The sequence below is a fragment of the Panthera uncia genome, chromosome F2 (assembly GCF_023721935.1).
Source record: "Panthera uncia isolate 11264 chromosome F2, Puncia_PCG_1.0, whole genome shotgun sequence".
Taxonomy (NCBI): domain Eukaryota; kingdom Metazoa; phylum Chordata; class Mammalia; order Carnivora; family Felidae; genus Panthera; species Panthera uncia.
In genome coordinates, this window is record NC_064812.1 from 31,904,576 (window position 1) to 31,928,934 (window position 24,359).

General features: G+C 38.4%; 1 long non-coding RNA gene across 1 annotated transcript; it reads right to left on the reverse strand.

Annotated features, from left to right (window-relative positions):
* Nucleotides 1-12,048: 12,048 nt before the first annotated feature.
* On the reverse strand, nucleotides 12,049-18,708 carry LOC125924477 (uncharacterized). Its single transcript, XR_007458437.1, has 4 exons — nucleotides 18,147-18,708; nucleotides 14,196-14,241; nucleotides 12,772-12,816; nucleotides 12,049-12,586 (listed from the first exon to the last, which is right to left on the reverse strand). It is a non-coding gene; the product is annotated as an uncharacterized LOC125924477 (long non-coding RNA).
* Nucleotides 18,709-24,359: the final 5,651 nt, after the last annotated feature.

Consider the following 24,359-nt stretch of genomic DNA (forward strand, 5'->3'; position numbering starts at 1 on the left):
GCTACCTCATAGGCAAAGAAAAAGGCTCTTCTGTCCAAAACCTTTTCCATCTCTGGAATGCCATAGTGTCCCAAATTTTGGTGGGGGGAGGAGCCTTGAGTTAAGTGCAATATACAGTGGATAAACAGAGGAAGGGATATATGACATTCTGGAAAAGGCAAGACTATGGAGACAGTAGAAAGGTCAGTTGGTTACCAGGGGTTAGAGGTGAGAGAGAAGAAGAATGGATATGTGGAATACAGTGGATTTTTAAGCCAACGAAAATACTCCATGTGATAATATGATAGTAGATACATGTCATTATACATTTGTCCAAGCTCATAGGATATACAACACCAAGAGAGAACCCTAAAGTAAATTGTAGACTTTGGGCGATAATGATGTGTCGATGTCGGCTCATCAATCATAGCAAATGTACATTCTGGTGTGGAATGTTGATAATGAGGGAGGCTAAGCATGAGTGAAGGCAGGAGATCTCTGTATACTTTACTCAATTTTTCTGTGAACCTAAAACTGCTCTAAAAAAAATAAAGTTGATTTTTAACAAAAGAGCACTTACAGGCAATTTAAAAAATGAATGGATGTGTTAAAGAAACAAATACAAAAGAGGAAGGGATAGAGGTAGGGAAATGGGCAACCTGATGGAAACAGGAATTATTAACTAAATATCTGTGTGGGCAGCAAGATGAGGGATATGTTGGAAAGAAATGTAGAAAGGTAAACTATCTACTTAGCTTCTCCCTAGGGTTGATGCAGGTCACCGAAGGTCATACTTAAACATAGTAGAGCTTTACTATATTCAAGTTCAATTTACAAATTTGGTATTACAAGGAATCAAATAGTACTTGTAGAAAGTGCATGAGCCTGAAATCATTCAAAAGAATTTAAATCCCACTTTGGCCATTTACCAACTGGGTAAGCTGGGAAAAGTCACTTAAATTGTTTGAATGATAGTTTAATCATCCATAAAAAGATGATTGCAATACCTGAGATTGTGGGGGACATTAATGGAATATCTATATATCTGGATATATATCCAGAAGCTAATGCAATGGCATTAGCTTCTCACATACATGTCAAGACAAGATTGTGGTGTGTGGGATATGTACAAATACCATTGAGCGAATTGATGTAGAGTCTATTAGATTCTATGTTCATAAAGTGCTCATTGACTTAGTAACCTAATTCCCCTGTATATTTTGAAGGGTGCCCTGGGTAGCTCAGTTGGTTAAGTGACCGACTCTTGATTTTGGCTCAGGTCATGATCTCATGGTTGTGAGATAGAGCCCAGCATGGAGCTCTGCACTGAGCGCCTGCTCAGCAATCGCCTGCTTGTAATTCTCTCTCTCCCTTTCTGTCTGCCCCTCCCCTACTCATTCTCTCTCTCTCTGTCTCTGTCTCTCTCTCTCTCAAAATAAATAAATAAACTTTGAAAAAAAAAATATATATATATATATTCTATTGAGGCTTACAGATCTCAGCTCTGCTCTAGCCACAAAAACATTTTGATGCAAGTGAAAGTCAACAAAGGAGAGGATAGGCAGTGACAAATGTATTTCTCAAAATTGATAATTGAGTCTGTTCTCAACTCTCCACATTTTAAGAATCACCATTAAGCATAGAAACAATGAGGAAAAAACTCTCAGGCTGAATTTGGATTGATCTTTTCATGTGTCATCTAAACAGAACTCTTCTTGTTTCCAATGGGATGAATTTAGCCTTGGATATTGTAATTCATTTATGGTGATGTATTACAAATACTGGAAACAGTAAGTTTGAATCCATTAAAAAGGATTAGCGTTTTCATATACTTTTATTAAAAAGTTTATTTATCACCTACCTTTGATAATAGCCACTTAAAAAATACTTGTTTGCATATTTGTTTTCATTGGGTAAATATTTCCTTCATCTCTTTTTGTATTTCTTATAAGCTCAGCTTCACAATATGTTACACTTACATTTTCTCATTTGTTGTATCAATTATGAAAGAGACGGTTAGGGACAATGGGATTTGTTAGTTACTTTGTGCTCTTTCGGCTTGCTCTAAGTAGTTGTCCCAAAGTGCAGAAAAGTGCATAAATTGTATCTACATGGATATCATTTTTCTTCTCAAGGAAAAAGGATTGTTAAAAATAAGGAGAGATCAGACCTCTTGGTACATTCCGACAGTGTCTCACATATAAAATAACAGTAAACATTAGATTAACATAAACATGAATGAATCAGAAGGTTTAAAGCTATTAATTAAAAATTTATGGCATCTTTCTGCAAGGATTATTTCTAAAAATCAGAAACCATTTAAAATTCAGAATCAGGAGAAAATTAATATGTTTCATTAAGCTGAGTTATCAAATAAATGATGCTTACCACTTAAAACCCTAAACATTGTTCCAAACTACACACACACTACTCAAACTGGGGGCATCCCTCTGCACACCAGTGGTTGTGTTGTGCTGTTTGTTATACAATGAGGCTCTCAGGGTGAATCCAACAGGCATACTTAAACAGCTCTGGAGCACAGGATTTGAGGTTTCCTGCCACTAATTTTTATTTTTGTTTCTTTTACTTTTTTTTTTTTTTTTTGTTTTTGGGGGGCGTGTAGAGACAGAGAACAAACAGGAGAGGGAGGAGAGGAGAGAGAGGGGGACAGAAGATGTGAAGCAGTCTCTGTGCTGACAGCAGAGAGCCTAAGGCGGGGCCCGAACTCACAAACGGTGAGATCATGACATGAGCTGAAGCCGGACGCTTGACCTCCTGAACCACCTGGGGTGCCCCTGTTGCCACTAATTTTTAGACTTTATTTCTATTTTCTTCCTCAGTCTCAGGTTGAGAGCACTTTTCTTCTGTTTCATTATGATATCTATCTCTAGGAGCTTCTATCCTTTCATTCTTGTCCCTTCATTCTTGATTGCATGTCATAGTTTTGGAGCTCATAAACCAGATCATTTAGTACAATGCCATGGGGATTCCCATCAATGAAGTGTGCGAACTCTGTGATATCTTTTGGTGACTCCCAAGTCCTTTTGGTCATTTTCTTTTTCTTTCTTTTTTGAGTCCTTGGTCTATCTAGACAGGTGGTTTGCCAGAGTGGCCACAGTAATTTAGATATTGCCCTAGTCATAGCATGGAGCTGCTATTAACAAGCAAGCGGGTCTTACTCATTCGTATCTCTTTTTTTCTCCTCGATCAGATCCTTCTGTTTAAAACAACAATTCCTCTCGTCTACACCCAACCAAATTACATCTATCGGATCCCTCATAAAATGTTCCCAACACACGGACTTCTCAAATATATGTTGTTCTAATGGGAGTTTGGGGCTCCTGGGGTAATACACAATGCTCTATATAACACACATTTGTTAAAAACAAACAAAAACAAATAAAAAACGAATGTGGTAATGGTTCCCTGAGTATTAATGCTTGCAACCACTCTGAAATATGGGTTTCTTTATTGACATTTTATAAATGAAGAAATTGAGAGCCGGAGAAGCTAAGTATTGTGCCCAAAGTCAAATAGTCAGAAAACAATGAAGTCAGAATAAAAATTTCATTTTGTCTATCTTAAGAGATGATGTATTCTCTCATGCTCCACAGTCTCTGTATTTCAATGCAAATTTTACAAATATCTTCTACTTTTAGTTATTTTTAGATCCTTTTTTAATGTTTATTTATATTTGAGAGAGAGAGAGAGAGAGAAAGCAGGGGAGGGACAGAGAGGGAGGCACAGAGAGGATCTGAAGTGGGCTCATGGCTAACAGAAGAGAGCCTGATAGGGGCTCCAACCCACCAACCATGAGATCATGACCTGAGCCACCCAGGTGCCTTATAGTTACTTTTAGATTCTGATTTTGCCTAAAAGAATCTCAACAGAGGGGCATAAATTACAGGTTTTAACATCGAAGCAGCTCAAATGACCACCCAAGCAGACATTATTTAAGGATGAAGACCGCATCTAAAGAGTGAAACAGGTAGGAGCTGAAACTACAATTCGCATTTCCTTAAGCTCGTGAGTGATGGGCCTTGAGTAGTCAATTCCACAACATTTGAGAAAATGAGAAACTTGCTCTGGGCTCATGTGAGACCTACACACTAAGCAGTTGTCACTATGTACCAGAAATAGCACGACGATGTTCCTTACCTTGGCACTAAACCGGCTAAAATCCGGAAATTTCCACTTCCGGAAAATGTTGGCATTTATCTGACATTCTTCTTCTCTGGACAAGCTGAAAACGAGAATCAAGATGCTGTTACAATAGCGCCATCTGCTGGTTGTTATATGGAAATAACAAATCTATTGACCCTTTTCTTTAAATTGGTGGATTTTTTACTTACAGGCCAGTGTTGATAGAGTAATGGGGCAGGAACACCAAGAACACAAAGAGAGAATCAATGGGCTACTTAAAAAATAATAAGTATGCCTATTGGTTCAGAGCCAACTCATCAACTTTTGCAATGACATAAAAAAAAAATCAATCAATCAATGAAACTTCGGGCCCCGGAATGAAACTTCTACATGGCAATTTTGACACAGTATTAGAATTCTAATAATCAGAATGGGCAGGCAGTGGTCTTCAGGTTCCTTGGCACATCTTTGCAGTTTCCAGCAATCCACTCATCCAATACTTATTTAAAAACTCATTCAGTGAATATTTTGGGGGCACCTACTTTGTGCTAGGATTTGTTCTATGAACAGGAAATACAGTGGTGAACAAAACAAATCCTTTCCCTAAAGGAGCTTACATTCTATACGGGGTGGTGGGGAGGAGGGGCAAAAATCAAATAAGTAAATACACATCAGGTAGTGATAAGTGATATGAAGATAAGCAGACAAAGGTATAGAGTATAGAGGAAAGGCACTAATTTACACAGATGATCGGGAAAGCCCTATCTCATGAGGGACATTGAGTGAAGGTGCAAGAGGCAGCCATGCACAAGGGGAATTGTGCACTAGGCAGAAGAAACAGCAAATACAAAGGTCCTGAAACAGGTGCAGGCTTGGCTAACTTGAGGAAATCAAGGAAGTTCATGTTCATGTAGTGAACTGAATGAAAGCAACTACAGTGGGGCATAGTAGTGGATGGACAGCAAGGGTCAGACTCCATGGGATCTTTCGGTCATGGAAAGAAACTGGCCTTTCCTCTGAATGAGAAAGAAAGCCATCAGAAGGCTTTGAGACAAAGAAGAAATGTGAGGGGAAGAAAGAAAGCTATTAGCCACAGTGGTGGCAGTTCTGTCACACAGGAATACATTCAGGAATTATTGTTAAGCAGAGGAACATCTCTTACTCCTGTCCTCCTAGCTGTTGGGGTCCTGAAGCCAGTAACCCATCCCAGCCATTTTTTCCGAATAGTCTCCCCCTTATTAAGCTTGGCTAGAAGGCTAACCTGTTAATGATTCACCTCTAGATCTTAGGAAAGTGAACTTGGATTATTTCTTGACTCAGAATTCCAGCCTATACCACTCTCTCAACATTACCAGGCTCAGCACTTTGCTTTTCATAGGAATATACACTGATATTTTCACGCTTTGACCTATTAAAGCAAAGAGTAATACAGCATGGATTCATGTAGGTTATAAGCCAGCATGACACATTGAAGATCAATGCTCAATGGAGAATAGAAGATAGATACGTCTGGTGCAATCTGAACTGTTATAAATTCCTGCAAATAATGCATGCCTCATGGGCATCTTATACTTTATATACCTAAAATTGAACTCATGATATTGACTAATAGCATCCGAACTTGTTCTTCTCTTTACAATCTCTATTTTAGTAAATGGCACCACCTTGTGCCCAGTTGCACATGTCTGAAACCGTGGAGTTGTTCCTGACACCTGCTTTTCTCATACTATATTTCTAATCGATCACCAAGTACTATTGATTCTGCAAATTATTTCTATCTCCTTTGACCCTTTGCCATCACCTATATCCAAGCCACAGTACTGCTCATCTAGACCACTATGGATGATCCCACATTTGATTTCCCCTTTTTGTCCACTCTATCCCTACCTTATTCACTTCATTCTCTACCCGATCAGAATTTTTTTAAAAAAAATTATGATGCTTCTGCCCTGTATAAAATCCTTAGCTTCCCACTGTCCTTAGAAAATCATTCAAAATTCTTAGTATTGTCTCTTCCAAATTACACATCCATACATCGAGGATGTTTTAGACCCTTAACTTTGTGAAAAGGTATATTAAATACTTGCTTACATGCTACAAAATCATATAGTCCATTAAATCTACAGAATCTTATCCCGATAAATCCATTCCTTCTCTTGATTTCCAAATTTTCTCAAACATCTTTTATTTTTTCAAGAACTGTTCTGAGAATGTCAACAAGTATCAATAGGAAATTATCTTGAATGTAACATTTAATAAGCAAAATACCTACCTACCATTTTCTTTACTGCTTCCTTTCAAACATTGTGAGCCCTAAACCTCTCATAGTGATACTTTTTCAAATACAATCCAAGTACAATTAAATCTGAGGAGAGAGGCAGGGTCAGTTCTCATCAGTCTCTCACTGGCTTCTGTGACAGCATCACACCGATGAATAAATAATAATAGCATGTACTGACCACCCAGGTCATTAGTCTGCTATCTAGTTGTCAATAAAAATGATAAACCAAAGAAGGGTAACTATTACAGTAGAAATGGAAAAAAAATATTGTCGAAGATAAATAAATCTCTCACATAATAAAAAAAAATGATGACAGATGCAGCTGAGGATCTTGAGTAGACCAATTATTATGTGGCTATAGACAAGTTATTTAATCTCCCTGAAATTCAATATCTTCCCTTAAAGATGGGCTATTTAGGAAGAGGGAGAAGCTCTTCTTATAGGATTGAAAAAATAAATGAACTATATACATGACACAAATGAGAATTGGCAAGAATTAGGCACATGTCAAACTTCTTATACCCAACCACATTTAAATCTGACATAATAAAATCTTAGATTTTGTAGACTAGTGGCTTTTTAAAAAGGATAATAATATAAATTAAGGAAAAAATGTTCCCCTGATTAGCTGAACTCCTCTCGCTGCTACTTCCTGGCTAAAGCTGATCACAGGAGCTCTTCTATAATGGAGTGGCTGCTGAAGCACGTGGAGCTCACTGGATACAAAGAGAATGATGTACCATATGTGCACTGTAGGATCAACTGTTCTTGCCTGTCATTGGTCTCCAGCTGAGAACTCAGCCAATAATCAGCAACCACCATGAAATATGTCAATGGATATCCTTCCAGATGATTCTACTACCCAATCATTAAGAACCCTCAATGTATAAGTCTTTGAAGATGAGGCCCCAGGCATCATGAAGCAGAGAGGAGTCATCCCTCCATCCCTATTGTGCTCTATCTGAATTCCTTTTCCTACCAAATACGTGGATATAATAAAGCAGTTGTTTTAAGCCTGTGAAACCAATGTGCTTTGGGGCAGTTATGTAACAGTAAGTGGTTCAGAAATGTGAAACCTGGGAGTAGGGAGACTCCATGACAAAAACAAAAACAAAAACAAAACAACAACAACAACAAAACAAAAAACATGGCATTGGCTTTAAGACTGGGTTAGGTGGGATCTGAATGGGCCTTAAGGAGACTGTTAGTTACAGCTGAAAACACCTCAAGGAGACAGTTATAAAGACTGGGCAGACAGAAGAAAGTTATTGGACATTGGAGGAAAGAAGATTCTGGTTGTGCACTGTTAGAGAGCTTAGCAAAATTGTTGCCTGTGGCAGCATAGAAAATAGAAAACAAGTAACATGTTTGTGTTAGAAGTCTGGAACACATGGGTTAAGCATATAGCAATGTACAATCACTTATTGTGTAAATAAGTCATATTGACCATACAGAACTATAAGAATTATAAGAATTATAAGCTGAGGACTGTTTCTGAAGTCTTTCAACCTCTTGAGATCTTTTCATCTCTATGCACTAAGTCTCACAGGCATTTCATCTATGTATTGAGGTACCAGAGTTAATATTAATAACTAAGAAATTGAAGAAGATTGTTTATTGGCATTTTTGTAGTAATCACGAGACCAGAGGGAGGACACACACAAATGTGTTCTTTGCTAAATAACAGCAACAATTAATGTTTACATACAACTTTAAATTTACAAAGCATACTTATATACATCATCTCACTTGGTCCTCTCAGTTACCCTGTGAAGCGGGTGCCATTCCATTGTTATATGTGAAAACTATCCACAATACGTTATTTGCCCAAGTTTACAACTAATAAGCGGCTGACCAGAACTGATTGCCAGGTTCTAAGCCTTCGTTGGTATCCAGAATTCTATAGAATCATTTGTTGTTTGTAAAGTGCTTGACTAAGTAGAGATTCATACATATTATGATCATTATGATTGTTAGTTTTTAAAGGACAGAATTTCATCAAATTGAGAGTCTCAATGTGTCAATTACCTGCCGCTCTAAAAATAAGATCTACACTGCAGTCAAGTCCTTAAAAGAATAGGAGACAATATAAATTATTTCAAATATATGTGAAGAGAAATGCTAGAAAAAGCTATACAGAAGGTAATTATGCCCATAACCAGGTACTTCATGTACAAAAGGATCCACTACATCCTCCATTAAATAATACTTACTGAGGAACTTTAGCTTAATTTATTGAAATTTAATTTCTATAAAACTTAGAAATATGAGTTGTCACAGAGTTTAAAAAAAAAGAGCCATCTGGTCTAACTACAGCTATTTTGTAAAGTAGAATAAATGTACCTATATTATCTAAGTCTTTAGTTCTAAATTATTAACAAAGCAAGCTGTATTTGTTCTTAGTTGGTGTCCAAGGAAACTCTATGATCTAATTGATTTCAATTAGCATTTCTTTTTCGTTTTTTCACCTTTGGCAACGATTTTATCCAACTAACAAAATATTCAATTATTTGCATATAAGTAGGGGATATTTTGTTTTTTAAATTATTTTTTTAAACATTTATTTTTTTAACAGTTATTTATTTATTTATTTATTTATTTATTTATTTAAATGTTTATTTCTGAGAGAGTGAGAGTGAGGGAGGGGCACCGAGGATCAAAGTGGGTTCTAGGCTGACAGCAGCGAGCCCAAAGCAGGTCTCCAACTCATGAACCATGATCATGACCTGAGTTGAAGTCTAAGGCTCAGCTGACTGAGACATCCAGGTGCCCCTTTTTTAAGTTTAAATCCAAGTTAGTTAACATATAGTATAATAACGGTTTCAGGAGTAGAATTTAGTGATTCATCACTTACATATAACAATCAGTGCTCATCCCAACAAGTGCCCTCCTTAATGCCCATCATCCATTTAGCCCATTCCCCACCCAGCACCCCTCCAGCAACCCTCAGTTTGTTCTCTGTATTTAAGAGTCTCCTATGAGGCACGTGGGTGGCTCAGAAGGTTGAGCGTGGGACGTCAGCTCAGGTCATGATCTCAGGGTTCATGAATTCGAGCCCCAAATTGGGTTTGCCACTGTCAGCGCAGAGCCAGCTTTGGATCCTCTGTCCCGCGCTCTCTCCACCCCTCCCCTGCCCTTGCTCACTCTCTCAAAAATAAACATTTTAAAAAAGACTTTTGTATGCATTTCTTGAGTGCAACTCTACACAAGGCACGTATCGAGGAACCGGCAGCATATAACTGCAATAACACGTGGCTCCTGATCTCCCGTGAATGCACCACAGAAACATGGTATGACAGGGCAGATTTTGGCTAGTGGCACACTGGAGGGATAAAATGCAATAGAGGAACTGGACAAGAAGGGATTTAATCCAGACTTACACTGCATGGGAAAGCTTCGATGAGGACATCTGAGTGTACTTAGAGCCTTCATGGCTTGAAGGATGACAAAAACTCATATCTCCACTTAAAACTGTTGTTAGTTCTATCGGACTGTTTTAATAACCTGATTTGGTAGGCTCAGTTTTGTAAATCCAAGTTCTCGGCAAACTTTGTATTTAATTACGTATGTGTTGATTGTTCATGAAACATTCATGTAAATTATGACCAATATGTCATGGCCGGTAGGACAATTTTCAGTAAATTGAAATAGCATCCGTCTTCTCCCCTAGACCATAGATAAATAAAATAAATAGTAAAGATGAGGCCAAACTAACATCTGTGCTGAGAGAAGCTCATACAGAGGGAGATGGATTAACACGTGATCCGGATGCACCTGTTAAGCAAACCTTGCTTAATTTACTCACCAGTCACAGCAGAGCCTGTGGACTGGCTTCCAGTCTATTTTCTGGGACTCTGAGCAGTGTTGGAGACTGGGAGCGATACCAAAATTTGGAAAAGAGAGTTTTGATTTTTCAAGCAGAGAGGGAAAGGACGTTCCATACACCAGGGAGCTTGAGTTTGACCTTGAGCAATATTCTGAACTAAATTATTGAAAGGATGATTTGTGAGCTTCTACAAGAGATATCTCTGAAGGTCCACCATGCAGCCTTCCTCAGAGCTGTCAAAAGGAGAAAATGCTACCCCTGAGTCACAAACCTTTTCTTGATCAAAAATTCCTTCTGTTATGGGTTTAATTGTGTCTTCCCCAAAATTCACAGGGTAAAATCCTAACCATCAGGATCTCAGTATATGGCTGTACAGGTAAAACCTTGGATTGTGAGTAACTTGTTCTGCGAGTATTCTGCAAGACGAGCAAACATTTCTAATAAATTTTAACTTGATAAATGAGTGATGCCTTGCAACGAGAAGTTGCCAAATGTCATGTGATCACAACTGAGCCAATGGTTCTTGAAATACGCTTTGATATACGGGTGCTTTGGATTCCAAGCATATTTCTGGAATGAGTTATGCTCCTAAAGCAAGGTTTTACTGTATTTGGAGACAGCACCTTTAAAGAGGTGATTAAGTTAAAATGAGGTCATATGGGTGGGCCCTAATCCAATATGACTGGTGTCCTTTTAGGAAGAGGAGATTAGGAGAGATACGCACAGAGGAAAGGCCATGTGAGGACCCAGGGGGAAGATGGCCATCTACCAGCCAAGGAGAGAGACCTCAGAAGAAACCAACCTTGCTGATATTTTGATCTCAGACTTCTAGCCTTCAGAACTGTGAGAAAATACATTTCCATTATTTGAGCCACTCCTGTCTGTGGTACTACCTACGGCAGCCCTAGCAAGCTAATACACCTGCTAAAGCTAAGTAATGATCACACAGCAGCGATGTGAGGACAATGACCTTGAAAGTTACCACAATAAAAGCAGATTCTAGGTTTCTCTGTACTTATCACATCACTCAGAACCTGGTCAGGAGAGATAAGTCATGCCAGTTATTTTAACAGAGAGAATTTCATCCAAAAAAAATCATTAATTGGGGAAAAAATATTAACTAGCTATCTTCGTTTCCTGGAGCTGTCGTAAGAAAATACCACAGGCCGGATGGCTTGAGCACCATAAATGTATCGTCTCCTCGTTCCAGAGGCTAGAGGTTTGAGATTAAAGTGTCAGGAGGGTTTTTCCTCCTGAGGGCTGTAAGGGAGAATTTGTGAAGGAGAATCCGTGAGGGAGAATCCTAGTTTCTGGTAGTTTTCTGGCAATCTTTGGCACTCCTTCGTGTGCTGATACATCACCCTGATCTCTGCCTGTTCACATGGTGTTCTCTCTGTGTGCATGTCTGTTTCTGTGTCCACATTCCCCCTTATTATACGGACACAGTCATATTGCATCAGGGCCCACACTAATGATCTCCTCTTAACTTGACCATGGGTGAAGACCTGTAGAAACAGATCTAAAATGGAGCCTCTATGTCAGGGAAAAAACAAAATCAGCCAATGCAGGTGAATTAAAGGGAATGAAACGTAACCTTACCTAACAGAAGTTGTAGAAATGTACAGTTCTTCTCAGAGATTAGTAGAGGGTGCCAGCGAATCCCCAAACACCAAGTCTATTCAGGTCATCTCTGGACTTTCTTGTTCCCCTGACTCAGCTACCCTGACCCAAACAGGGGAAAAAGCCACTTGTTATGGCTGCAAAAAAAGCCTCTAACTTCCATTAAAAAAAAAAAAAAAAAAAAAAAAAAAAAAAAAAAAAAACCTTAGTCGGTGAGCAACTTGAAACTCATCGCTCCTGGAGCCTAGAGTTTCTTGGCCTGCACATTGAAATCCTTGCAATAAACTCACCTTTCTGCTTTGTTTTAATCATTGTGCCGAGTTCGGTTTTTGACAGACCCCATTTCCAAATAAGGCCACATTCACAAGTAGTAGGGGTTAGAAACTCAACATCTTTCGAGGGGACACAACTCAGAACATAATACTAGGTAACCTAAGAAAGCAAAACACTTTCACAGAGGCAGTGACTGTAGGAAGAGCCACCACCCCTAGGGCTGGTGGAGCAAAGGAAAGGAGTTGATTATTAAAATGTAGGAGCCTAGAGAAGGGGCCCCACAGAGCTAAAAGTCAGACACCTGAGGAAGGGGCACTTGTGCTCAGCTGGTGGTGGGATCTCTGAGGAAGCTGCTTCTTCATGCCCTGGGACACAGCAAGTGTTGGGAAACTGGATTCAGCTGCTGCCACAGGAAGGCACTGCTTCTGAACGAAGTGTCACCTGGGTGATGCTCACAGGAACTCCTAGGCGAGACAGGAAGAAGCCTCCTTCTTCCTCCTGCAGCCTCTCACTGCCCCCCCACCCCACCCCGGCCATGGGCAGATCCCAGCAGGGAGCAGCTAGCACAGCAGAAATGTGGTCTGCTGACTCCCAGCCCCAGCATCACAAAGCAAAGATGGTTTGTGGCTGAGAAAAAATCAATCAGTACCTGGCACATTGTTTCATTTGATTGAGTCAAGATCAGCCAATGACCCTGAAACGAATGGAGAAAAGTGTCTGAGACCATGTTCTTGCAAATATTGACCCAAAGGTGTCACAAAATTCCTGGATTTGTGGTTACTGATGTGCAAATTTTTGCCTTAAATTCCTTATCTATTAAATGGGTATGATAATAATGAAGACCTTGTAGGATTGTTAAAAGGACACATAACAAGCACTTATAACAGTAGATGACACAGGCTAAGAGTTTAGGACTCATAAAATGCTACCTATTATTTTATTACTATCTCATTTAATTAGATAATAAAAAAAATTAAAACATTAACAACACATTTTAGGGACTATATCTTCCTTTATAGGGAACTAAAATAACTTAAGAAAAGATTCAGGCATTTGCTCACTGCCAATAGAACATCTACAAACAAGTATGGACTTAATTTCTTCATATCAGATATCTCAAACTACTGTGAATACTTAACATTCCCTGACTGGCAATTGCTTCTAGAACATAAACTTTGAGGAAGGAGAGTTTCTAATCAGGAGCAATGGGACTGAAAAAAAAACCAGAATGGCAAATAGGTTTCATCATGATTGTCTACTACTGATTGACAGTGGCCACATGGAATGCTGACCGGAGAATCTCAGGCTTCATCTGGGTTCAGAGGGAAAGAAGTTCAAAATTATTTAGCGATCTCTACTAATGGCATGAGAGAGCATAGATGGGACTCCCGTGTCCTCCATGATTTTATAAACATTGGTAGAAAGTGTGGCTTTTCGGGTCAAAAGTCAATTCAAATTCTAGTTCTCTTTGCAATGGAGATAATAATAACTCAGATGGTAATTTTGAGGATTAAATGAGAAAAAAGAAAGAAAGAAAACTCTACCATCTCTGCAGAACTCAGTGTTACTTGTTCCTTTTCCTGTATACAGTAAGACAATAATGCATGATCAACTTACAACCGTATTCAGACTTACTAAACTTCATAATGCTCTCATTATCTGATCGGTTATGTAAAAAGTAGTCATTGTAAAACACATTTTCTTACAAAATGGCTAACACATTCCAAATTTATTTATTCTACAGCAGGATACCTATAGTCATGTTATTTATCCTCCAAATTTAAATGAAACTGGTTTTGGTGAATGAGTGAATACGGGTGAAGTTTGGCTTCTCTACATATCTAATTACTTCAGTATCTACAGATGATACAGATTAAGGGTGATTTGTTATCTGTCCCCACCTTTCACTGAATTAGGGGACAATTTTCTTCCTTTTATTCTTTAAAAATTTTTTTAAATGTTTATTTATTTTTTTATATTAAATACAATTTATTGTCAAATTGGTTTCCATACAACAGCCTGTGCTCATCCCAACAGGTGCCCTCCTCAGTGTAAGGGACAATTCTCTTTTACCTTTTACTAATATGAGGGGCAATAAAATGCAATTGTTCTTCATTGCCTGAAAAACAAAAGGAACAATTTCATGAGCAAAAATAAGTAGCTTCCATGGAGTGAGATTTCGCTAGAAGAGACTCTTGGTTTTTTTGTTTGTTTTTTTGTTGTTGTTTGTGAAAAGGTCAGTGTCCATGTTTCAGTTTTACCATTAAATGAATTTCCTGAACTTCATGTAGTTTTCTGAACTATTTGCTCCAGACAGTGCATTTTTGTAAAATATTTTCTCAAAAGCCTCCCTTACAGAAATCAAAGGAACTCCATCCTTGTCAAAAAATCTGGTGAATATGTAAATAGGTGTCAAAGAGGTATGATATTTCTCAGATCTTCAATTTTCTCTTTTCATCTACTTCGTTGTTTAAATACACAGCACCACCTGGTGGCTAAATAAAATTATTGAAATTTTATTGCATCTTAAAAATGGAAAAAAAAAGTAGATTCAGCAGCAGAAAAATGCCCAATTATTTTTTTTTACATTAAATTGGGGCTATTCATTGTGAATTTTTATGCTACCTGGTTTTCTTATTTTAGTTCTAGATGTCTAATTATAAAAATACATACAACTAAACCATGACAAGCTTTAGCCATTGCCAAATATGTGTGTTTTCTTTTTATACCCTTGCATATTTATGAAAAGATATACCTGCATAATTTTAATGGTGCTATTTTTAAAACCAAAATTTAAAGTACTTTTGTAAATTCACCCTCGTGAGGCACTTTAATTCACTCGCTAAAATTATCTTATTGTGCTTGTCTTGAAAGCATTCTCATTTGTAAAGAACCCTAGTCACAGACACTTTAAAAATAACTTTACTCATGAAATACCATCAGAATTAATAGTCATTTGGAGAAAGGCATGTAATTATTACACCGTAATTATGGTTTTAGACCCAGGATTGAGTTTCCAAAGATGCATTTGATTAAGAAAGTAATGCTGCTGCCCTCTTGTGGTTTAAAGCGCATATTTTTCTCTAGAATTAAGATGATAGCTACCAAGAAATAATGCTTTTGCTATTTAATGACAAAACTGAGTATGAGCTACATTTGACCAAAGTAATATAATAAATAGTGCACTAACTATCATAGCTAAGGAGTGGAATGTTCTAGTTAATTCAATATCATTGTTAATTAAACTTGGCGATTAACTTTTTTTAACCTGTTCTGTGAGAATCCCCTTTCATGTAACTTTTAGCATTCTTCACCAGTTCCACGAAATATATTCTTGCAGATGGTACAGTCAACCCACATCCTCCAACTAAAACTAGAAACTAGTGGAATTAATTTCCTACTTTCCCAGCACTAAGTGGGGGAATACATTACCTTCAAACTACTTCAAAAAACAAATAAAAACAAAAACAAAAACACAAAATCCTTTTTCACGTTGCTACTACTGTTTTAGCCTGGGATAAGTTCAGGAGTCTTTTCCAAGGTCCGGGACGTGCATTTACCTTGCCGAAACCCTCTGGCCCCTTGCAATTGTGGCACTGAATGGAAAACAAGCTTGAGTTGCACATTCCAAACAGAAGAGCCAAGCTTTCCTTGCATTGGCTCTGCTGTTCTCCTGCTAGAAATGAATGGAGCTTTTCAGATTTCTCCATACAAACAGAACTAATTCTCTGAGAGCCTGCTCTGTGTTTATATCTCTCACCTCGCGAGTGTTATTATGGATTAAAGGCAAACAAGAAGGAAACAAAGGGATGATTCTGTCTTGGCCTTAAACCCCAGGCACAGTAGAGTTTATCTTTATTTTCCAACTCTGTCTGAAATTTCCTCCAACCACTCCTTCTCTATAATATCCTACAATGCTATCCTATTGAGAAAATAGGAATTCGTTATTATTGAAGAGGGAAAATAAAGCAATCAGGTTTGCATTGCCTTTATTTGTTCAGTTCCAGAGGAAACAAGCGGTCAATAGCAAAAAGGGGAGATTGGTTTTGGGCACCACTACTCCCATGGACCGTTCCGGTGTCTCTTGTGGCTTTAATGTGCTGCTGTCCCCTTGAGGGCCAGAGCCTTTTAACATAGGGCTTCACCCAAGTTTTATTTGAGGAAGGGACATTTCCTTCCTTTCTTTCTTTCTTTCTTTCTTACTCTTTTCTTAAGAAACCTCTAGATTGATCCAGAAGGCCATTCGCAGGAGAAGATTGAGGGCGGGGAGAGAAGGGCAGTGCGACTCAACATGCTCAGGGCTGTTCTCACAAGATCATCATTGCCATTTCCGAGATATTTAACTGGAAAACAGAATCTGCAGGGGTTGGCCAGCCTAGAATAAGACCTGAACTTGGCATGTCTCAACCATGCACTGGAGAAGTATCCACCTGATTGTCTGTTCTTGGCTGCCCGATCAGCTGAAGACACTCATCTGCATCTGCAGATGTATCCTGTTCTGTCCTATTCTCGGACACGAGAGACGGGATATGGCAAAGGAGAAGCAGACAACACTGAGCTGCTCACAATGTGGGTACATTCCTGTCAGACAGCACCTTCCCTGCGCATTCACAGCCCTGCCACAGGCCCTGACTGTCAGGAGCCCTGGGTGTCCCAGAACTCACTTCATCCTGTCCACCAATTGCCCCAGAAGGGACTCTTATAAACCTCCAGTGAGACGAAGCAAGAGAGGGACACTCTGCTCAGTATATCTTCTCCCGGGAATCTTCATTATGATGCCAACATTGCCCTTGCCTCACACAGCTAGGTTTGCTGATGCTACTCGGTTTGGAGAGGGAAGGTTGCATTGAAAGAAGAACTCACAGGGCAGCTCTAAGATCCTGGTAAAAATAGACTTTGGAAACCTGTGGGAGAACATGAATTTTTAATTTTATAATTTTCCTTTAAGTTTATATGTGCAGTTTGCACGTTTTCCTGTATGCATGTGACATAGGTAAGTAATCTTAAAATTTATGTAAGAGAAACCATTAGTTAACATTGTGCTGAGTGAAATAAATCAGATTCAGAAGAGGGCATACTTTCTACACAAAATTCTTAAACAAGCAAAACTAGAGCGGTGGGATAGTAACTGGAAGGAAGTGCATGCCCAGGGGCTTTTGGGAAGCACACAGAATGCTGATATTCTGTTTCTTGATCTGTTTGCTGATTCAATGGGTATGTTCGCTTTGTGACAATGGACTAAACTGAGTATTTCCCAAATCCATGGTAAAGGATTAATTGACCCTAATGTGGAAACAACTTACTCTCTTATTATCCCATCCACCTTGAATGAAGCGCCCAAAGCCCAGAGGCAAGAGGCAGTAGCTCATTTAGTGCAGGTTTCGTGAACAAACACAAAACCAGTGTCACTTATCTCTCATTTGCTTCATGGTCCAGTCTGTTTATCAGACCGGAGACACTCAGAGCCCAGGACGCCTCACTGGATGTGACAGGAGGTGATAGGAGCCATCATGCTCCTACTACGCTTGCTACTACTGGGCTGTGCCTGAGGGATGCATTGAGGGATGGCGAGGAGATGAACCGACTCTGAGCGTCTTCTGATCAAGCAAATGTGCACAGGAGTTCACCTCCTCTGGCCACGCCGCAGCCTCGTACAATGCTTTCTTCTCACTCTGTCTTGCTTGCCCTCGTACTAATACACCAACTGAGCTCAGTCACATGGGGATTTATCCTTTATTGGTTCGGGCAGCCATCTTTCTTAGAAAAGCCAATGTTCAGAAAACTAAAATGTGGCACTCTTTCCAGTTATATTGGAAACATCAAACAAATATTTGCATTTTTAGAAAAGTCCCTCTTTCCTGCATCCCCCAAAGCAAGAACATCAAAACTTTTTAATAAAAGTCTGTCTATATACAGTCTCATTGTTGATACAAGTGTATCAAAATAGCACAATACACAAGCTGATCAATATCATTTTTTTTTCCATAAGTATGTTAAAATTAATTTCCACTCACTACCTCTTACCAGCTTTTAAACGTATTTTGTTGTTGCACGGTGAGAAGAGAAGGACACTGGAACATGTAGGCCTGGTCCAGCAGGCAAAATCCTTTCTGGGGTCCTTCTGCTCTTACACCTTGGAATGAGCAGCAATGCGAATGCCTCCGAGAGAACGGCAGAGAGCTGGCCAAGAGCCATCTTGGGAAGGAGTCCTCCATGGGGAATGGTTTCCTGCCAGGAGCAAATCCACATTAGCTCAAAGAAACTAGAGATGAACTGTCAGATGTAGCCACTGAGGGGAGCAGCCATCACTGATTATCTGGAGTTTGCATCTAGCCATGCCAGAAAATGAGTTCGAGCTCCCCAGCAAGGAGAAATTGGCGCAAAAGCAGGTGAGGAATGGATGAGAAACAGGAAGTAGTATTTGGATGTCATTTGCTATACCCAGGTAGTATTAAAGCCATAGAGCTACATACCTGTCAGATTAGTGCTTTGCTGATTCTTACCTCTTGTCCCTCTCCCAGCTCCCACTCTGAAGATGTCAAAGGCTGCATAGTGATACGGGGGGTGAGGGGGTGAGAAGTGTTAAATCACATGAAAGATTGAAGTTTAATATTAGATCTGACTAGACTTCTTTTTTTAATTTTGAAAGAATTTTAGACTTACAGAAAAGTTGCAAAACTAGCACAGAGTTCCCATATAATTTTCACCCGGTTTCCCCTCAGGTTAGCATTTTTGATAACCGTAGTACAATTATACAAAGAAATTTATATTGGTAGAATAGTATTACCTGAACTACAGAACGGACTTGGATTTCATCAGCTCTTCCACGGATATCCTTTTAATGCTCCAGGATCTAGTCCGTAGTGCATTTAGTTTTTCTGTGTCCCTCGTCTCCTCCAATCTGTAAGTGTTCTGTGGCTCCTTGTCTTTTATGACCTTGAAAGAGTCCTGGTCAGTTACTTTGTAGATTATCTCTGTTTGAGTTTCTTGATGTGTCCTCTCATGACTAGATGAAGGTCATGTATTTTAACAAGAATACCACAGAACTGATGTATCCTTCTCAGTGCAGAACATCAAGGGATACATGATACTAATAAGATACATTGCATGTATCTATTGCTAACAGTGCTACCTTGGCTCAGGTGATGTCAGCAGTTTCCCCCCTATAACGTTACTGTTTTCCCCTTTGTAACTAATAAAGATCTTGGGGGAGACTCTTTCAAGCAATGAAAATAAGCAGTTTCTCCTCAAACTTTTGCCTATTAATTTTAGCAAGTAATTGTTGCTGTGGTGTACTAATGATAATTTTCTATTTCCCTCATTCTTCTACATTTATCAGTTGAAATTATTTTGAAAGGAAGAGCTATTCTTTCCCTCGCATTTATTTATTTATTCAATTATTTAGATTTATCAGTATGAACTCATGGATATTTACTTAATTCTATGGGTTATAATACATTATTATTATTTTACTGCTCAAAAATCTCAGCTTTGGCTGTTGAAAGCTCTTTCGTGTTGATTCCTATGCCCTTTTGACATGTCCCCATCCTTTTTGGAGCATTTATTTTTGGCACCAAAAGATAATCCAGGCTGATCTTGTGTTTTCCCTGCTGGAAGCCAGGAACCAACCGCTTCTCCAAGGAGGATTTTCTTGTACCAGGATCCAAGCTAGGATTATATATTTCATTGAATTTTCATGTCTAAACCTAGTTTGGTTCCTTGGTTCCTTCACCCCCCCCCCCATTGGACATAGATATGCACACAGACACACACACATATCTACATATATATATAGATATACACGTATGTGTGTATATAATGGTTGCATATATATATGTGTGTGTATATATATATATATATATATACGCAAAGACATGCCTATAGACATCTGTATTTCTTTATCCATATGAAAACCTGCACACACATACATAACAAAAACATGAGTCCATATTGATACTTATGATTCCAATCAAATGCCTCTTGGCTTATTCTAGCTTTCCCACCCCTGCCCCTGTACTATTTATGATTTCTTTATCTAACCTTGAAAAACCTGGCTTTCATTATCTGTAATACATTTGTTTATTTTTCAAATCTGTCATAAAAATATAAAAATAGCTTCAGAATTGGTAAGCTACAGATCTGTGAGAGACAAATGTCCTAACCAGAATAAAATATTTGTGTGTGTGTTTTTTTTGTCTTTTGCCTTACATTAGCCAGTCAAAATACTATTTCCATTTTATGTGGTAATGTTATTCATGCAGAATATGATTAGGTTCATTCATTATAGGTTCTGTGAGTTTCCCACACATTGTTGATTTTTAAAAATTTATATGCAGTAAAACTTGCTGGTGGACAGCCTATGGGATGTGACATATGCAGACTTGTGTATTTCCCATAAAGTTATGATATAAAACAATTCTATTATCCTAAAAATTTCCTCCTGTTCCCCTTTATAGTCAGACAATCCCTTGTTATCCCTGTTAACCATTGGTTTGTTTTTCTTTCCAACTGTTCTACCTTTTCTGGAATGGCATATAAATCATATCATATAACATGTAGCCCTTTGGTTCTGGTTACTTATGCTTATCAAAATGCAATTAAAACTTATACATGTTTGTTTTTTATGGATGTGCCAGTTTGTTTATACATTCACCAATTGAATAACATCCGGTTGTTTCTAAATTTGGGCAAGTGTGAATAACCCTCTATCAACACTCACATACAGACTTTTGTGTAAGATTTTCACTACACATTTGTGAATATCCAGAAGGAGAGTGATTGGGTCATTTCATAAGTGTATGTTTAAACTCATAGCAAAATTAAAATTAAAATTAAAAAACCCATTACAATGTATGCCACAATATCTATACCACTAGCAATGTGGTAACTTCTCGTCACTCTGCACCTTGCCAGCATTTGGTATTTCATGTTTTAGCCATTCTAAAGATGTACAGTAGAGGGGCACCTGGGTGGTTCAGTTGCTTAAGTGTCAGAATTCGTGAGTTCGAGCCCCATGTCGGGCTCTGTGCTGACAGCTCAGAGCCTGGAGCCTGCTTCGATTGTGTCTCCCTCTTTCTCTGCCCCTCCCCTCTCCCACTGTCTCTCTCTCTCTCTCTCTCTCTCTCTTTCTCAAAAATAAATAAACACCAAAAAATAAAATTAAAAGGCAGTGGTATCTTTTTGTGGTTTTAACTTGTATTTTTCTAACAACTAATGGTGTTGAGTACCTTCTCATACACCTATTTGCTTTCTGGTTTTGTCCTTTGATGAAGTGTGTATTCAGTTCTTTTGACCATTTTAAAATTGGATTGTTTTCTTCTTACTGAGTTTTAGGAGACTTCAATATTTTTAAATAAAAACTCAGTCAGAAATACAATTCACAAATACTCTTCCAGTCTGCAACTTGTCTTTGTCTTTTCATTCTCTCAGAAAATGAGAGAATGTTCATAGAACAAACATTTTTTATATTGATAAACTCCAATTTATAATTTGTTTTCTTTTATGGACCATGCTCTTGGTGTCATATCAAAAGAACTCTGCCTAACCAAAGTAATAAAGATTTTCTCCTTCATTGTGTTCTAGAAGTTTCACAGTTTTAAGTTTTATATTTAGATCTATAACCCATTTTGAGTTGAATTTTATATATGTTGCAAGGTATGGATGCAAGGTTTTTTTGTCTGGTTTTACTTTTTGCACACGGGTGTCTGTTCAGCACCATTTGTTAAAAAAACTACCCTTTCTCTATTTATTGCCCTTGGACAAGTGTTAAAAATCAGTTGTTCCTATGTGTGTGTGTCTCTTTTTAGGCCTTCTGTCCTGTTGTATCAACTAATGTATCTATACTTTCACCAATATCATGGTGCCTTTTTTTGAGTTTATTTATTTATTTTGAGGGGCTGGGCAGAGAGAGAGGGAGATTCAATCCCAAGCAGGCCCCATGCTATTAGCCTGATGTGGGCTTGAACCCACAAACCATGAGATCATGACTTGAGGGCAACCAAGAGTTGGATGCTCAACGGACTAAGCAACCCAGGTGCCCCTCACCAATACCATGCTGTCTTGATGGCAGTAGCTTTATAGTAATGCTCAACTGTATTAGTCACTAGGGAAATGTAAAGGAAGATCATAATGAGATACCACTATATACTCACCCAAATGTCTAAAACTGAAAAAAACTGAACACCAAGTGTGGCAATCATGTGGAGTAACCAGACCACTCATACGTTGTTGTTGATTAAGTTCAGTCACTTTGCAGAATAATCTGGCAGTGCTTTATAAAATTAACACTCCCTCCCTGCCCCGGTAATTCCAGTTCTAGACATTTACCTTATAGAAATGAGAACACACATCCACAAAAAGACTGGCACAAGAATACCTGTTGCATTTTTCCCTATAGCCCTGAGCTAAAAACTGCCCAAGTTTCTTCAACAGGTAAATGGATAAACAAACTGTGTGTAATCACATGCTCAGTAGTGCAAAGTAATGAAATAGTTCTGTTACACACTGAGTAAAACAAACCTTATCCAAGACCATCCATTGCATGATTACACTTATATGATTTATACAACAAGCAATAATAACTTATGGTACAAAAAAAAAAAATTGGACCCGTAGTTGCCTGTATGTAGGATGGTGGAAAGACTGGAAAGGATCATAAAGGAAATTTCTACAGTAATGATAACGTTCTGCATCACGATAGGGGTTTGAGAGGTACAGGTGTAAGCTTCTATCAATACCTACTGCATGGTGCACCTAAATTTTGTGCATTCCACTGTATGTCAATTTTACTTGGAAATTTTAAAAAAGATCAACACTTACTGTTCCTTTAGAAAGATGTCTGAAGGTAGGTAGTTCCAGAGTCCTATGGGTCAACGTTATTATTAAAGACCCAGGCTCTTTCCTGTCTTCTACTTTGCCACCAACCCAATGTTGGCTTTTTGTCTTCATGCTTAGTACCTTATGACCAACATGGCTCTCTAACATTGCTTTGGATGGCTCAGTGATCAAGTCTGTGAGCTACAGAGTCATACTGGGTTTGGATTCTGGTCTTTGTACCTGTCGGTTTTGTGATCTTGGCATTTTTTTTTTTTTAAACTTCATTATGCCTCAGATTCCTACCTCTAAAGTGGAGATAATCATATCTGCTCCATAGGGTTGCTGTGAAGGTTAATCAATGTGAAGTGCTCAGCATAGGGGTCAGGGTATAGTAAAAACATTTTGGTATCAACATACATAGTTGAAATCATATTACATTCGACTCTTGAACAACACTGGGGTTATGGGTGCTAACCCCCTATGCAGTCAAAAATCCAAACGCCCCCAAAACTTAATTACTAACACCTTACAATTGACCAGAAGCCTTACTAATAACAGTTCATTAACACATATTTTGTATGTCATATGTATTATATACTGTATTCTTACAATAAAGCTAGAGAAGTTATTTAAAAATCATAAATCAAAGAAGAAAATATGTTTGCAGTAAAAAAAAAATCCACGTATAAGTGGGCCTGCACAGCTCAAACCCCTGTTGTTGAAGGGTCAGCTGTATATTAATATTGCAGGGAGCTTTTAAGTTCTCATGGTATTTATAGTTTCACTTAGCTGGCATTCTCATTTTTAGAAAGCTAATACTGCAATGTAAAGTAATGTAACCTATTTATACTCTCTTTGAGGTAATTTTTGTTTAATAAATTCACCTGGGACAATTTTTCCCACCAAAGGAAATGTAATGTGCAAGCTGATTTTATTGTAACGTTTATTTGCTTCTCAGACTCTTAAACAAGAATATTCTATGCCCCTGTAGTTTTGTAGGAATGCCTACTGGTATAGTTCTCCTGCATGAGGGATGGTTCGGAGTCTTCCAGCTTGGTTTGGAGGAAATGAGGGTGAGGCATATAAATACACTCTTCATTGTCCCCCCAACTGAGGTCACCTCCGCCAAGGTGCCATGTTTATTTTTTGTAAAAGCAGCCTGTTCTTTCAATTGACTTAGAGATTTAGAAAAACTCAAAGATCTCAGGAAAGTACCTTTGTTAGTTGAGTCACGATCAAGTTCCAAAGCCCAGCAGTGGGGCTGAGCTTGGGAAGAAGGTGACTAATGCATCAAGATCCCCAAGTGCATCACTTCACCCCAAGTATACCTACTAGGTCTTAAGAGATTGTTGAAATACTGGGAATTCTTCTAGGATAACATTATGGATTGTTGGAAAGTTTAACAATAGGCATACATTAGTT